Here is a 14,253-nt window from a genome sequence, read left to right on the forward strand (position 1 = left end):
GGGTCCTTGTAGCCAAAGGTTACCCGACTTCCTTTTCCTTCGGAGACACCAATTGTTTCTGGGATTTCCCAGTCTTTCTCTTTTTTTGCCTCGGGACCAGCCTTCATGCCCTCTGTACTTTCTTCAACATCAATTGCTTTCAATTTTTTCGGCCTAATCTCCTTACCTTTACCCGCGGGAGTAGCAACGTCTATTGTCTCCATTGCACCCTTCTTAATAGGTACCCCGGAGGAAGTACCAATAATAAGATCATAGCCCAACCAAGTTGCTGGAAAGTCTTGTGCATATGTTACCCAGCCTCCCCTGGAGGCATGCCATTCCGCGAAACCCGTCTTACTACTTACAGCAGCAGAAACAATCCCAGCAGTGGATAGGGATAAACGTTTATTGGATGTTGGAGCAGAGGAAATACTAAGATTAGGGGTTTCCCTAATTATGCCAGAGCCAACGTAATCAACAAAATATTTTTGTATTCTCCTCCAGTAGCCAGTATAGCCATTGGAGGCAAAAACTCCTCTTTGGAAATTAGGCACTACAAACTAAGGGCTCCTCCGTGACCAATAGGAGAAGGCCTGCAGCCTCAAAAAAGGATCCAAAAAGGGGAGAGACGGTACTATATCCTTAAAAACTGGGGGAATATCCTGGTCGAAACCGAATTGTCGAAGTACCCGGTGTGCCAAGTAATGAGTATATCTTGCGCCGCTCGAAGAAGGCACAGGAAGCCAAGAGGGACTAATGCAAGTGAGGTAGGCTAAATTGCCCTCGTCACCGCGGCGCAAATCAGAAGTATTTCCCGTAGAAGTTAGAAAAGAAGACAACACAGAGTCGTAGGCAAAGCCAGGACTAAACTCACGAGGAGATCTCCAGTGTAAATTTCCTGCTTGATCAAACAACTTAACAAGGTTGAGACCACCACCTTTCAGACTAATCCAACAAAAGATGATGGGAAAAGTATCAGTCGAATTACCACAAAGACCCTTAACTATATCGGGGGATCCTTGGAATTCGTCCTTCACAAACTTCAAATTCCTGCACTTAGCCAAAGTGGCTGAAGAACAATCCCACATAAATATCTAGAGAATGGTACAGTGAAGAGATGAAGCAATCACATAACAAGAATCACCTTCGGCTTCATCTTCGTGGAGCCGATCTAACTGGGAATAAACATGGCCCAAAACAAAGGGGCTAAAGGGTACTGAGCGCCTCGAGCCAACTTAATTGCTAACGGAAAGAAAGTAGACTTAACCCTGTACCCCGGGAATTCACTGAACGGAAATTTGCTAAGCCAGAATGCTAGGAAACCAGCTCGCCTGACTTCTTTATCCTTCTCACGAGAAAGGGTCATGACCCATCTCCTCATCCTGGCCGGCTTACCACTGGGAGAAGCAGTGCGGCCACCAAAATGGCTAAACAACTTATTTTCTACCACGAGACCCTCTTCAGAAAGACTAATGTCAAAAGGATTCTCATCCCCAAATACCAGGAGAAGGAAGTTGTTGACCACATCTTTCAGGGTAATTGTCAACTCACCAACAAAAAAGAAAAAGGTATGAAGAGAAGGGCACCAACGGCGTACCAGATGCCTGAGACCCTTAGCGTCTCTGAAACCCTCAAGATTCTTGGAAATCGCCACCGCTTTCAAGATACAAGCGCGCTCCAGGCAACCCACGAACTCCTCATCAGATAGTTCCTTATCCACCCAGATGGGCAAACCTTGGATTTTCCCCAGAATGAAATCAAAAAAGATAGGCATCGCCTCTCGAAGTCCCTGCCTGATCTGAAGATTAAAAATTTCTCTAGGGTCTGGAACCTAAGCGGAACCAGTGAAACCCGCCTGACCAGAAAACATCCAAGCATGAGGGGACGGAGGAGCCTCGCCATGAGACATCTGAGGGAAAGATAGACTGGGAGAGTACTAGGGGTCCCGTAAAGGAAAAGCCGGGCGCTCAGTGATTTCATGAGATTTGCTCTGAGCAGAACCAGAAGAGCCTTCGTCCTCAGAAGGGCTGGGGGAACGCTCCCTTCTTTTTCGAGAAGAAGAAGAAGCCATTAAAGTAATGGGAATGATGAGAAGAAGGGAGGATTGGAAGAATGGAAAAGGGAAACGGGAATAGCAAACTGGTTGAAAAGAGAGAAAATATACCTAAGAATGAAAGACTCAGGGAAGCAAAGAGATAATCTGAAACGCCCGTAATAAAGGCGTAAAGAGCAGTTGGAGAAGACAGTGTATAGAAAGACGAGCCAGTTGCTAAAATATTTAATTTTGAAGAAGAGATTAATTAGCAGTTATTAATGGAAGTTACGGGGAATGAAAAAGGTGGGTAAAGGAAGTTTTACTCCAAATACTCAACTGTCACGTCCTGTGCAAAGGGGAAATTGCAAAATAAAGAAACACGACGGGTAGAAAAGACTAGGATAACCAAAAAGCAGTAGGAAAGGTTTGGATCCTGAAGAAGGAAGAAGGGAACCCAGGGATAATTAAAAGAAAATCCTACAGAATCTAAGAAACCCTGAATTACTCACGTGTGGGCTTCAGGCAACCCACGAGCTCGGGGGGCTAAATGTTGAGGTTCAAAAAGTCACAGCACCCAAGTCCAAAGAAATAAGCACAAGAGGCCACGGAAAAAAAGAAGAAATGGTAAGCCCAAAAGGCTTGAAGCCCAAAAACATAAAGAAGAAAAAAAGGCAAGCCCGGAAGTTTATGAGAAAATAAGAAAGAAAAAGAAAAGAAGCCCAGATCAGAAGATTGAAGAAGAAAGCTGAGCCAGGATCCTCAGAGACTGCTAAAAGGCTCGGGATCCTCGAGACGTGTAATACAGTCAAGAAAGGATTAAGACAGCTCAAAAGAAAAAGCCAAAAAAGAACACAAGAAACAGAGGATGGGCACGTCCTTCTCAAGTATCAAATGACCCAGCAAGAAAAGAAGAAAAACTTGGAGCAACTTCTCATAGCACAAGTGGGTGACACCTTGGGGAACCAGAATGAAGAAGTATAAAAAGGGGAGTAGCAGCGAAAGACTTTCAAACCGGCATAGTGGGATTCCGCCCATTTGAGAAAAAAGATAAAGAAGAAGGACGGCCAAAAGCTGGACCGTGAAGAACGTGACCTCAGCGTACTCCAAAATAGGTAGTCAGCCATGAACTTTCAAAGAAACAACACTAAAAGGAAGGAAAGAATGAAGAACAGGGAAACTGAACCTTCTGGGCGATGGGCACAACACAGGCTCTGGTACCCAGGGGGCAAAACAGGGGAATTAATAGTTCCCCTGGGGCTCCAGAATAACACTATAAAAGGGGGGAAGGATTGCGAAGAAGGGGAGAAGAAATTTACAACAGAATCATTGAGAAAGTTCTGTCGAGAAGAAAACTCAGAGAAATTAGTAAAATTACTTCCCGGTATTCTAGAAAAAGCCACTATAGCACATACTCGAATTAAAAAAGAATCAAATTTTGCAAGTCTTAGAGGTTTGAATAACCATCTAAGACTGTAATTTTCGAGCTTGCTTGAACCTTGTATCACGTCTTAATGAGCTCACTGTAATCATAATAAAGAAAATTCAATGAAATATTCCCTATTGATTTGAGGATCCCTAACCATTACTTTGTGCTTTTACTATTTGCTTTTGCATTACTTTGCTGTTTTGATTGTTGTTTAATACAAATATCCTTATTTGTTAGTTTATATGTATTGTAGGAAGTATGCCCTATGCACCACTTGATTCTTAAACAGCCCTTTAGTTGTGGTGAATCAAAGCCCAGTCCACTAAACTACAACTATTTTGCCCAGGATTCTTGGGCCTGAGTGCTAGAGAAAAAGCTCTCACAGGTTTCAAGTTCAAGTGTTAAAACCATGCAAATCTGTCCAAGAATTAAGTGAGAAAGTGCAGGATTTTAAAACTCGACAGCTAGCATCTATCGAGGTTTAAAAGCTGCTGAAACCCGTGGCTCAACAGCTAGCTTGATAGATGGCTATCTATCGAGATTTATGAAATTCAGTTTTTCAAGTTGATTTTCATCTAATTCGTGAATGTATGTTTGAGCTTTCTTTTCTCACAACTCTAAACATATATAAGAATTATTTTTAGGGCCGTAAAAGGTTATGCGCATTTGTACAAGAGCACAATTCCACAAGTGTGAAGAAAAGTGTGACCGGAAACTTAGTTTGCCCTAATTCTTTTTTCTCTTGAAGAAGCTGCTGTGTTTGTACACCGTAGGGTTTTGTGACCTAGCAACTTTATGATCTTCATCGTGTGATGAACTGAAACACTTTACAGCCAACATCCTTCTTAAGTTAGTGATCAAGTCGCATATTGGGATCTGCGCAATTGGTTCGTCACGTACTGAGAGTCGTGCATTGAAAAGGAGAGATTGTCACTACAGAATAAGTTCAATTGAGTATTGAGGTAAGGGTTCAATTGTAGGTTGGTATAAGGTACTGAGATTCCTTTACTTGTAACCGTTTGTTTTGATAATAGTGGATTCTTAGGAGTGGTGATTTTAAAATCACCCGGTGGGGTTTCTGCCATGTAGGTTTTCCTTATTCGTAAACAAATCACCGTGTCAATTTAATTTCCACTGCATATTTAGTTATTTGGTGATTTGTTTGTATTACCACGTACAATTGCATATTAATTTGATTAATTAATAAATTTGGCTAATTAATCAATTAATTCATCACAATAAGTCAATACATTCTTGGCCTATCAACTACTAATGTTAGCAATTTTGTTCTATAAAATTACACTTTGCCCCTCTTAATAATATCATTGATTCTTTTAAAAGTAATGTTATGGTTACAAACTTTTCTACAACATTTTTACAAACTGTTGAGGTAGTAAATTCTTATTAGTTTACATCTAAACCTACCACTTACATCACTTTTTTACTTACCAATAACCACTCACTGCATCAACAATTTGTAAAAATAATTGTAACTCTAGCATTTTTCTCTTTCTAAAGGCCATAAAAAAATTTATAGGTACAAGCCCCAAAAAATTAGCCCAACAACAAAAATTACTAATAGTAAAGCTAAAAAGATTTAAGTTCAATCAACCAATTTTACCAAAAACAAACAACACAACCCTTTAAAAAATTTAAATAAAATAATTATGTCCTTACCTAGCAACAACGCACACATCAAAAGTGTACGTTTTTAGACCCTTAAAACACAAGTTGTTTAATTTAGTTATTTAACCTAGTTATTTAGTAAAGTGATTACTTAGATAAATTATTCAGATTTAGGTTTACACAAGTAAATCATATCATGTAAACAATGCGGAAAATAAAGAACACAACAATATGACAACCTAGAAAAACCAAACTGATAAAAACCTGGGGGGGATTTAACCTAGCTATCCTTAAGGTAAAACAGATCCACTATGAAATAATTGAAATTTTACAATAGCAACTTAGATCACTAACATCCTATTGTTACCTTGAGTAGAAAACTTACTACCACAATCACGTGACAGCTCTGAATCTACGGACTATTTCTTTCTTTGATTCAAAGCAATCACAAGTACTCCCACTTGTGTTTTCTTTAAGTTTTTGAAACAGCAACTGAAGAGATCACCAAGCTCTTGATATCAGTCTTGATCTTAATAACTCTAAGTATGTATGAAGGTAAACACTTCTAGATCTCACAAGAGATTCACACACACAGCATATCAACAACATCTAAAACGTGGTTAGAGTTTTTCCTTTTATACTTGAAGCAAAATATAAAACCCTACACGTCATATGAGCTTGGGCTGAGTTGGAAAATCTACAGAAAAAACAATTTGCACGAGTTTCGATCGATCGAGTCTAATTTTCGATCGATCGAGCCTTGTAGAAATTGAATAGCAATTTCCTGCAATTACTCAATTCCAACTTTACACATAATCACACTTTGAGCAACTTAAATCTAGAATAAATGTTTTGATCATGGTTTGCCAACATTACACATTGAAGTTCTAATACATTTAGATTCTAAAGTCTTAGAACCTAACAAACTCCCCCTTGGGCAATCCGTGACAAAACACATAACAAAACAAAAATGCTCAAAGTTACAAAAACAACCCATTACAACAAAACGCCCAAAAACAATTCAATCTAACTACTATCTATCAATTGCCAGTGTAGACAACAACATAACTAAATCAACCTTTATATTCTTGAAACACTCAACAAACACATAAACCCATGTGTGGACAATACAAGTAAAAACAAAATAAATTCTTGATTTCACAAAATAGAAAATAAAAGACATATATCATGAATAACCTCATAATATAAATCAATAATCACTGTAGCATATGTGAAACAAGAAACAATAATAGAGATAAAAAAAACATAATGTCTCCCCCTAACATATACATCCCATAAAAATAAATACATCAAGATAAACACATCATGAGCCAAAAAATAAATATAAGATGAAGCACCTAGATACAATTTAAAGCTCCAAAGCTCTAAAACTCCCCTTATCTCCATCAATATGTACTCCCCCTTTTTGTGACAAATTGCCAAAGGGCAATCAAGGCTCATCATCAAAAGGAGGTGGTGGAGAAGACCACCGAATGCTTGCCAAATCTGCACGCAATGCCTAAAGTTCCGCGACCACATCCACCAAAAACTGTCCATGTGCCGCTTGAACGGTCATGATAGTATCCAACATACTACGAATGCTAGAATCATTCGAAGCAAAAGGTGGAGGATCAACTGCAGCAATGGGATCAACAAACTCCTTAGCTGTGGGGTCACCTGTAGAAGGAGGATGAGATGCAGCACCAGAAGAAGACTCTACACGAGGGCATTTAGAGCTAGCTTTCATCTGAGTTGCTCTCTGCCTAAGGAAGGTGGCATCTATGGGAGCTATAATATGTATGGGCTCAGACTCGGGAAAATCCTCTAAACCTAGATGTAACAAAATCTGATGTATAAAAACAGGGAAGAAAAGACCATATGCTGTAGAGTTACTCCTATGAATCCTTAACCAAGGAACGAATGAAAAGAGTAGGAAAACTCATAGGGGCATTAGTCACAAGGGCATACAAAAATGCACATCTCTCAATAGGAATGGTGTGCAAGTGAGAGATGGGCCAGATAGAATGATAAGAAATCCGAAAAAACAAATAATGAATCTCAGTGAGCTCATGAGAGGTAATACGAGGATCAGTACCCCACTGAATGGAAGTACCAGTGAGATATGACATAATGTCATCAAGAGAAGGGGTCTCATCATAAGGGTAGACTGGTTGTCGTACCAAAAGTACCCCAAAAGCAGAGGCCACTATTAAAGGAGTAATGGTATACTCTTCACCTCTTATCCAACTCATCACATAGTGAGTGTTGGAATCATCGGAGTGGACAGAGAGGTTCGAGTAGAACTCTCTAATCAAGGTAGCCAAAGGAGGATGAGAAAAGTCTAACAAAAGTAACCAACCCCTACGCTCAAAGTTCCTCTTAATCTCCAGATCTAACTCATCTAACACAACCTTTCTCTCAGCCTACATAGACCTAAAAATGTTCAACTTCTCATAGGCTTCTTGGTTTTTCTTAAACCAAAACCTATCACTATCGAAGGCAAGGGTAGAGGTGGAGGTGGTTTTCTTATTTGCTCTAGTCTTCCTAACCATAATGCTAAGGGAAGGAAAGGATAGACAAAAATAGAAACCAAAGAAAGAAAATAAAGAAAACCAAGCGCAGACTGCATTAGACAGTGTTAGAGAGAAAACAACAATAGAAAATATCAATCTATATGATGCATGAACTGAATGAACAAATGATGCATGCTCTAATGCAGTGAAAACTATTCAATTATACTTTAGAAGCCAACAATTGACTTGAACATAGAGTTTTAGAACAAAAACCCCAAATTTTGAAAAACCCAATTTCAAAAAGTAATCCACATTGAGCAATTAACCATCATACTAGTTAGGAAACATCATATAATGAATTAATCAATCAAATACACAAGTCAATTTTACCAATTATAGCCCAATTGAACAAAATCCCTAATTTCATGTAGTTTCAAGCCCTAAAATTTCAAATTGTTCTCAAATCACTAAATTAATCAAATTAATGTATGGGAAACATGTTTACAACATCCAAGAACAAAAACCTAGTGATCAAATTTGAAAGAAACCAACTCAAAAATCAAAAACCCCAAAAATCTATAGGTCCGAAAATTTCACCTAAAATGCATGAAAATTGCGAATATAATGAAAAAGAATGGGTAAAAAGGTCTTACCGGCATTTGAAGATAAAAACCTTGAGAAAAATTAGGAAGAAAACGACAAAAATTGACTTGAAGTGGATCAGTCGAAGAAGAAGAGAGAGGAAGCTTTTTGAAAAAGTATGAACAGTGTGATGAACATGTCAGAAAAGCTTTTTAAAAAACTCTCTGACCGATTTTTGATTAGTCAAAAATTAGATTCAATCGATTGAAAATCAATTTCGATTAATCGAGCACCAATCGAGCATCGATTGAGCCAGGTAGATTGTAACCAAAATTTTTATTGCATTTTTGATCGGTCGAGCAACAAGTTCGATCGATCGATCGAAAATCTGGAAAAAATAGATTTTTGAAAAACAAAACATTTTAATGCAAAAACTCCTCAAAGCACATTGTTTTATGAATAAAATGCATGAGTATAAGATGAAAAGTTTTTTAAAAACACTTGAATTCAACCTAGATCTTCCAAAAACAAGATTTTCAATCAATTTGTCCTCAAAGACTTAAACATTAAAACATGTTTTGCATCAAAATCAAGGAACTTTTAATTTTGGATGGCCACAACAATATCACACACAATATAATGTACTAAGTTTAACAAAGAATAACTTGTGTAGTGTGTGCAACTAGCAATAGCTTGAGATACATGTGAGGTGATAAGTAAATAGTGATTAATCACAATTTCTACAAAATACATCACATAAGTTTGAAAGTGACTATCACCTAAAGAGTTACATCATATAACTTTCACATTTCCTAGAAAACAAGCTTGTAGTTATGTAAGTTTCTTGTTTTGCCTCATAATATGCACACCAATTTTATTTCAATTTGAATTTATTATATCCCAATAATGTACACACCAATTTTATTATTATAAGCCGAGGCTACATCTTATGTTCTTTTTGTGCATGTGCTAAACTTTCTCGAGCACAAAATCATATGATATGCACTAAGGTGTTCATGATTGATTAGTAAACAGTGGTGAAATGATTATTTATGCATTTTTCTTAAGATTTTTTAGTCTTTACAATCAAAAGCATATGACTTCAAGATAAAGATCATGTGATCAAAAACTATAAACAACTCCCACACAAAATGCACTACAAAGCTAAAACTAGTAAAGTGTAGTAAAATAAGCTCATCCAAGCTAAACAAGATACATAAACATGTTATATAAAGATAATATGGCCAGCCTTGATTATAAATCCAAGAAAAATAATGCAAAACACATTTTTCCTTCCTCTTTCTCCTTTTTTTTTTTTTTTTTTAATTTAAATTTTTGAAAAGAATAACAAAAACAACCCATCATGAAATGCATGAATGTTATGTAATGCAAATCCTAAAAACAAAGAAAACAAAATAACAAAGAAGAATGGTCATAAAGAATAGAGATATGAAGTACAAGGACCACGAGAGCCAAAAATGACTAGGTACACAAAATCACACCAATTACTTGATGAAGTGCCTTAAATTTACTTCTATCAAGAGGTTTGGTGAAGATATCAGCATTCTAACGTTCAGTAGGGATATATTTAAGAGCCACAATCTTTCTTTCAACTAGATCTCTAATAAAGTGATATCTAATCTTTATGTGCTTAATTTTAAAGTGTTGAACAAGGTTCTTAGAGATATCGATAGCACTAGAATTATCACAATAGACAACCATGATGTCTTGTGATATTCCATAATCACTTAAAAACTTTTTCATCCAAAGGAGTGGACGAACAATTTCGGTCCTGTCATATTGAGTAGTAACTTACTAATTTCTTGCTTTTTTATTTTTTTTTTTTTATTTTTATTTAAAGTTGGTTTATGACAAGATTGTATGATATTACGCATGCATCAAATTAGATGGTTCTATCAAACCGCATGCTTACCCCCCCCCCCCCCCCCCAAGTTTTTAGTCATTTTTATTAGATAATAACTTTGTGAGACATCTAATAATAACTTATGTCACGTTAAATAGTAACTTTACAATATTAATTCTTGTTAATATTTTAACTATGACAATGTTCCGTAAGACAACTATAAAATTTGATAGTAGGTTATGCAACGTCGTGGGCTAACATTTTCTTTGTTTTTGTGGTTACTTTTTGTTTATATTATCGTATGTTAAATTTTTTTTTTCCCCTTCAAATTTTATGATCACTTTGGTGCAATAAAAAAAACCAAATGGCTATAACTTTGTCATATTGCTAGGAAATCTCGCTGCATTGATCAATAACTTCATATGCTTCTACCATTTTATCTTCATTTTTTCACTTCACGTTAGTCTTTATTTTGAGTTACATAAGACAATGACTCCGTCAAATCCAATGATAGGTTATGCCAAATTGCATGGTAATCCTTCTCTCTTGTTCCCCCCTCGCCCCAAATTCTCTATCACTTTGGATAGATAATTATAGGGTAATAAGTACCTTTGTTACTCTGAACAAAGTCTATCTCCAAACTAGTTTGGAAAGAAATTTTTCAAACTTTTCATATTTCTCTTTTTTGGGTGTGAATTTTGAAAATCTAACCGTTGAATTTCATGTTTCTTATGTTCTTAACATGCATATAAAATTTTGTTCAAATTGGATGTTATTTACTATTCAATCAATACATTTATTTTTTATACACAATTTTAGATCACAAAAACTTGAAATTTTAACATTTGTTTGATGAAATAGCAATTGATCTTTGATTTTCTTGAAATTTTGCAAGCATGAATGATATAATAAGAATATGCAATAAAATGATTACATTTTCAAAATTCACACTAAATATAAAAATATATGATGAGTTTGAAATTTTTTTCTCCAAACTAGTTTAGAGAGAAATTTTATTCTACTACTCCCACCTCTCCTCATAGTGAGCAAAGCCAATAACTTGTTGATTTGTAAGCATTTTTAAAATAGTTTATTTATTTATTTTTTTTTTTATGTTAGAATATGATAATGTCACATATGATGGCATTGATAGACTTAAGAACTAACACCCCCAACTTGTTGTAAGTAAAGATTAAGAACCACCCATGATTTACTATCTTAACAAGTTTTACTATAAGATTAAGAACCACTCATGATTTTCTATTTTAATTAAGAACCACTCATGATTTACTACCTTAACAAGTTATGTTGTAAGTAAGATTAAGAACCACTCATTATTTACTATTTTAACAAGTTATGAAAATATTGCAAATATGTCCAATGGCGGAACCAAGATTTTAACTCTAGGGGTAAGATCAAAAGACAAGATTGAAAGTAAAATTAATTTGAAAAATATTATTCAATTTTAATAACAAAATATATATATATATATATATATTTATATATAACCATATGTTTATGTAACTGTATCCACGATTCCACAGTATATATTGCATATCATCAAAATAAAGAAATCAATCATAATCAAATTTATAGTTAATAACAATCAAATTAAGAGAATAATTTAAATACATAAAGTTTAAAGTTTAAACATGTAATTTGATTCCTCAAAATAAAACGAGAAAATAAATCAATATGAAAATGTTAAAGAATATAGCAATATACCTATAAAGTTGTATACATGTCTCACTTCCTTGAATGCTTTTACGTAGTAGAATACAACATTTCTTTTACTATTATTTTAAGTAGCTAAAGTTTGGAATTTATATAAAAATTCGGCATCTAAAACCCACAAAACGTCAAGAGATGAAAGATAAATGTTAGCAGATACTCTAGAGTTTTTAGACTTTAAGTGCTCAAATTCAATAATGTTATAAATACAATATTTTTCACAATAAAATTCATGATTATTGAAGTGATTGACTATGAGTGATAGAGACAAAGCAATAGATCCATGAGTATCAGTCATGTCCACCATTCACAGTCAACTACTTTAGTTATTGCGAAATTTGCTTGTGAAAAAAAAGTGTGCATAACATTACTGCAGCCAGAGCTTTAACTTCATTAACTGAGGATGGTAAAGAAATCTTTTTAGACATGGAGGTCATAACCTGTCCCAAATAATCCTGGATCACAACCCCAATGCCAGCTTTCTTTTCCTCCTTAAACATGACACCATCAAAATTGACTTTAAATATCAGGTGAGGAGGAGGAATCCACATAGCTTTAAATGAAACACGAGGAATAACAATGGGCAAATCATTAGGAAGGGTTCGGAGAAAGTTTGCATGAGTAAAGACTACATTGGGTAGAACTTGAGTGATTGGAAAAGATTTCTCAGACATGCGAAGAAAATAATTAAGCACAATATTCTAAAATCTTCTTCTAAAAAAAGAGCATAATTTTCTTACTTCATCAAAATTGAGTCTCAAAATATTACAATAAATCACACTAAAAAACTTAAATAAATATAAAATATAAAAATACATCAAACTCATAAATTTAAATAAATTCACATCAAAATTTAGAACAAACCAAATTAAAAAAAAAATTAAAAATAGGCTTTATAGGATTACTCTAAAGTTATAAATTATTATTATTTTTTGATTAGATCCAAAACTTGGACCTACTCGAACTTAATTAAAAAAAAAAAAGGGATAATTACAGTAAACCCACATGTGGTATGACCCGTTTTCACTTTGTCTACTCGTGGTTTAAAACTTTACACTTTGCCCACCTGAGATTAGTTCCGTTAGCCTTCTGTAACCCACCTCTCTGTTTGCCATTAGAAAAACACATTTTTAGGCAAAAACAAATATAACAAGAATAAAAAAGTTGTTTGTTTTGATTGCTTAAGAACTTCTATAAGAACATAGTGAAGGAATAGCAAACCACGGGATAATTTGAGTTCAAAAACAACATTATTGAACAAAATAAAATGAGAAACCACATTACCCCATCACGATTAAACTCAAAAACAACAAAATCCCAAGAACAAACATCAGTGGCAGCATAAATTAAACAGAACCACAATTTCGCAACAAGAACATAAGATTTCCAAAATACCCAAAAACTCAAAATTCCATACAATTGAAAAAAAAAAAAAAAAAAAAAATGAAGCAGAACCACAATAACCTAATAAGAAAACAAACAAACAAAAAAGACCCAGAAGCCGAATCATTAGAATTACCACCAGACAACAAAAACCCAGGAAATAAAAAAGAAGAAAACCCCATTATAGGTGTGAGTTAGACTGTTCTGGCATCAATGGTGTGCTTGTCCTGAAGAACTCTATCGAGAATGGAAGGATTTGCAAAGACAACAAAGCCAAAGCCTCTGGGTCTACCAGTGGTCTTCTCTCTCATGACCACAGTTTGGACCACATCACCATAGTTCTCAAAGTGCTCCTTCAGCTTTTCCTCAGTGGTCTCCCATGAAATCCCACCTATGAATAGCTTCCCCCGATCTGAATCCATTTCCAACAATCTATCGGCATACACTCTTTTCCATTATGGTAGTTTAGCGCTTTAGCAAACCGCGACAACCCATCAAGCCCAAGCCCAAGTCCATCTCTGCCGTCGTTCGGTCTCATCGGAAACGACCGTATACAGAGACAAAACTGCAGCAAAAGAAGCGACACGAGAAGAAACAAAACAACGACGCTTAATTTGAAAAGAAGCATTACTGGGTTTTCTGGCTTTTTTTCTTTGTGGGTTCTTGAAGAAGAAGAAGAAAGAGATGGGTTTTGGAGATTGGGTATAATGAAGTCTAAGGTTATAATAAATTTCTTTCTTCTTCTTCTTCTTCTTCTTCTTCTTCTTTTTGAGAACTTCTATGAGAACTTCCATGAGAGGTTCTTAAGGAATAAAAAACCCTAACTTTTTTATCTTTGTTATGTGAACTTCTATGTTGTTGTGAAATTGTTGATAGTAATAGATTAAAAATAATTTCATTGAGCCATTTGATTGGTGTGTTGTTCCTCCACTTTGTTCTCCTTGAAGTTCATGAGCAATGAAAAACCCTAGCTTTTTGATTCTTCTTATATTTGTTTTTGCCTAAAAATGTGTTTTTCTAACGGCAAACGGAGAGGTGGGTTACGGAAGGCTAACGGGACTAATTTCAAGTAGGTAAAATATAAAGTTTTAAATTATGGGTAGACAAAATGAAA

Source organism: Quercus lobata, chromosome 3 (genome assembly GCF_001633185.2).
Source record: "Quercus lobata isolate SW786 chromosome 3, ValleyOak3.0 Primary Assembly, whole genome shotgun sequence".
Taxonomy (NCBI): domain Eukaryota; kingdom Viridiplantae; phylum Streptophyta; class Magnoliopsida; order Fagales; family Fagaceae; genus Quercus; species Quercus lobata.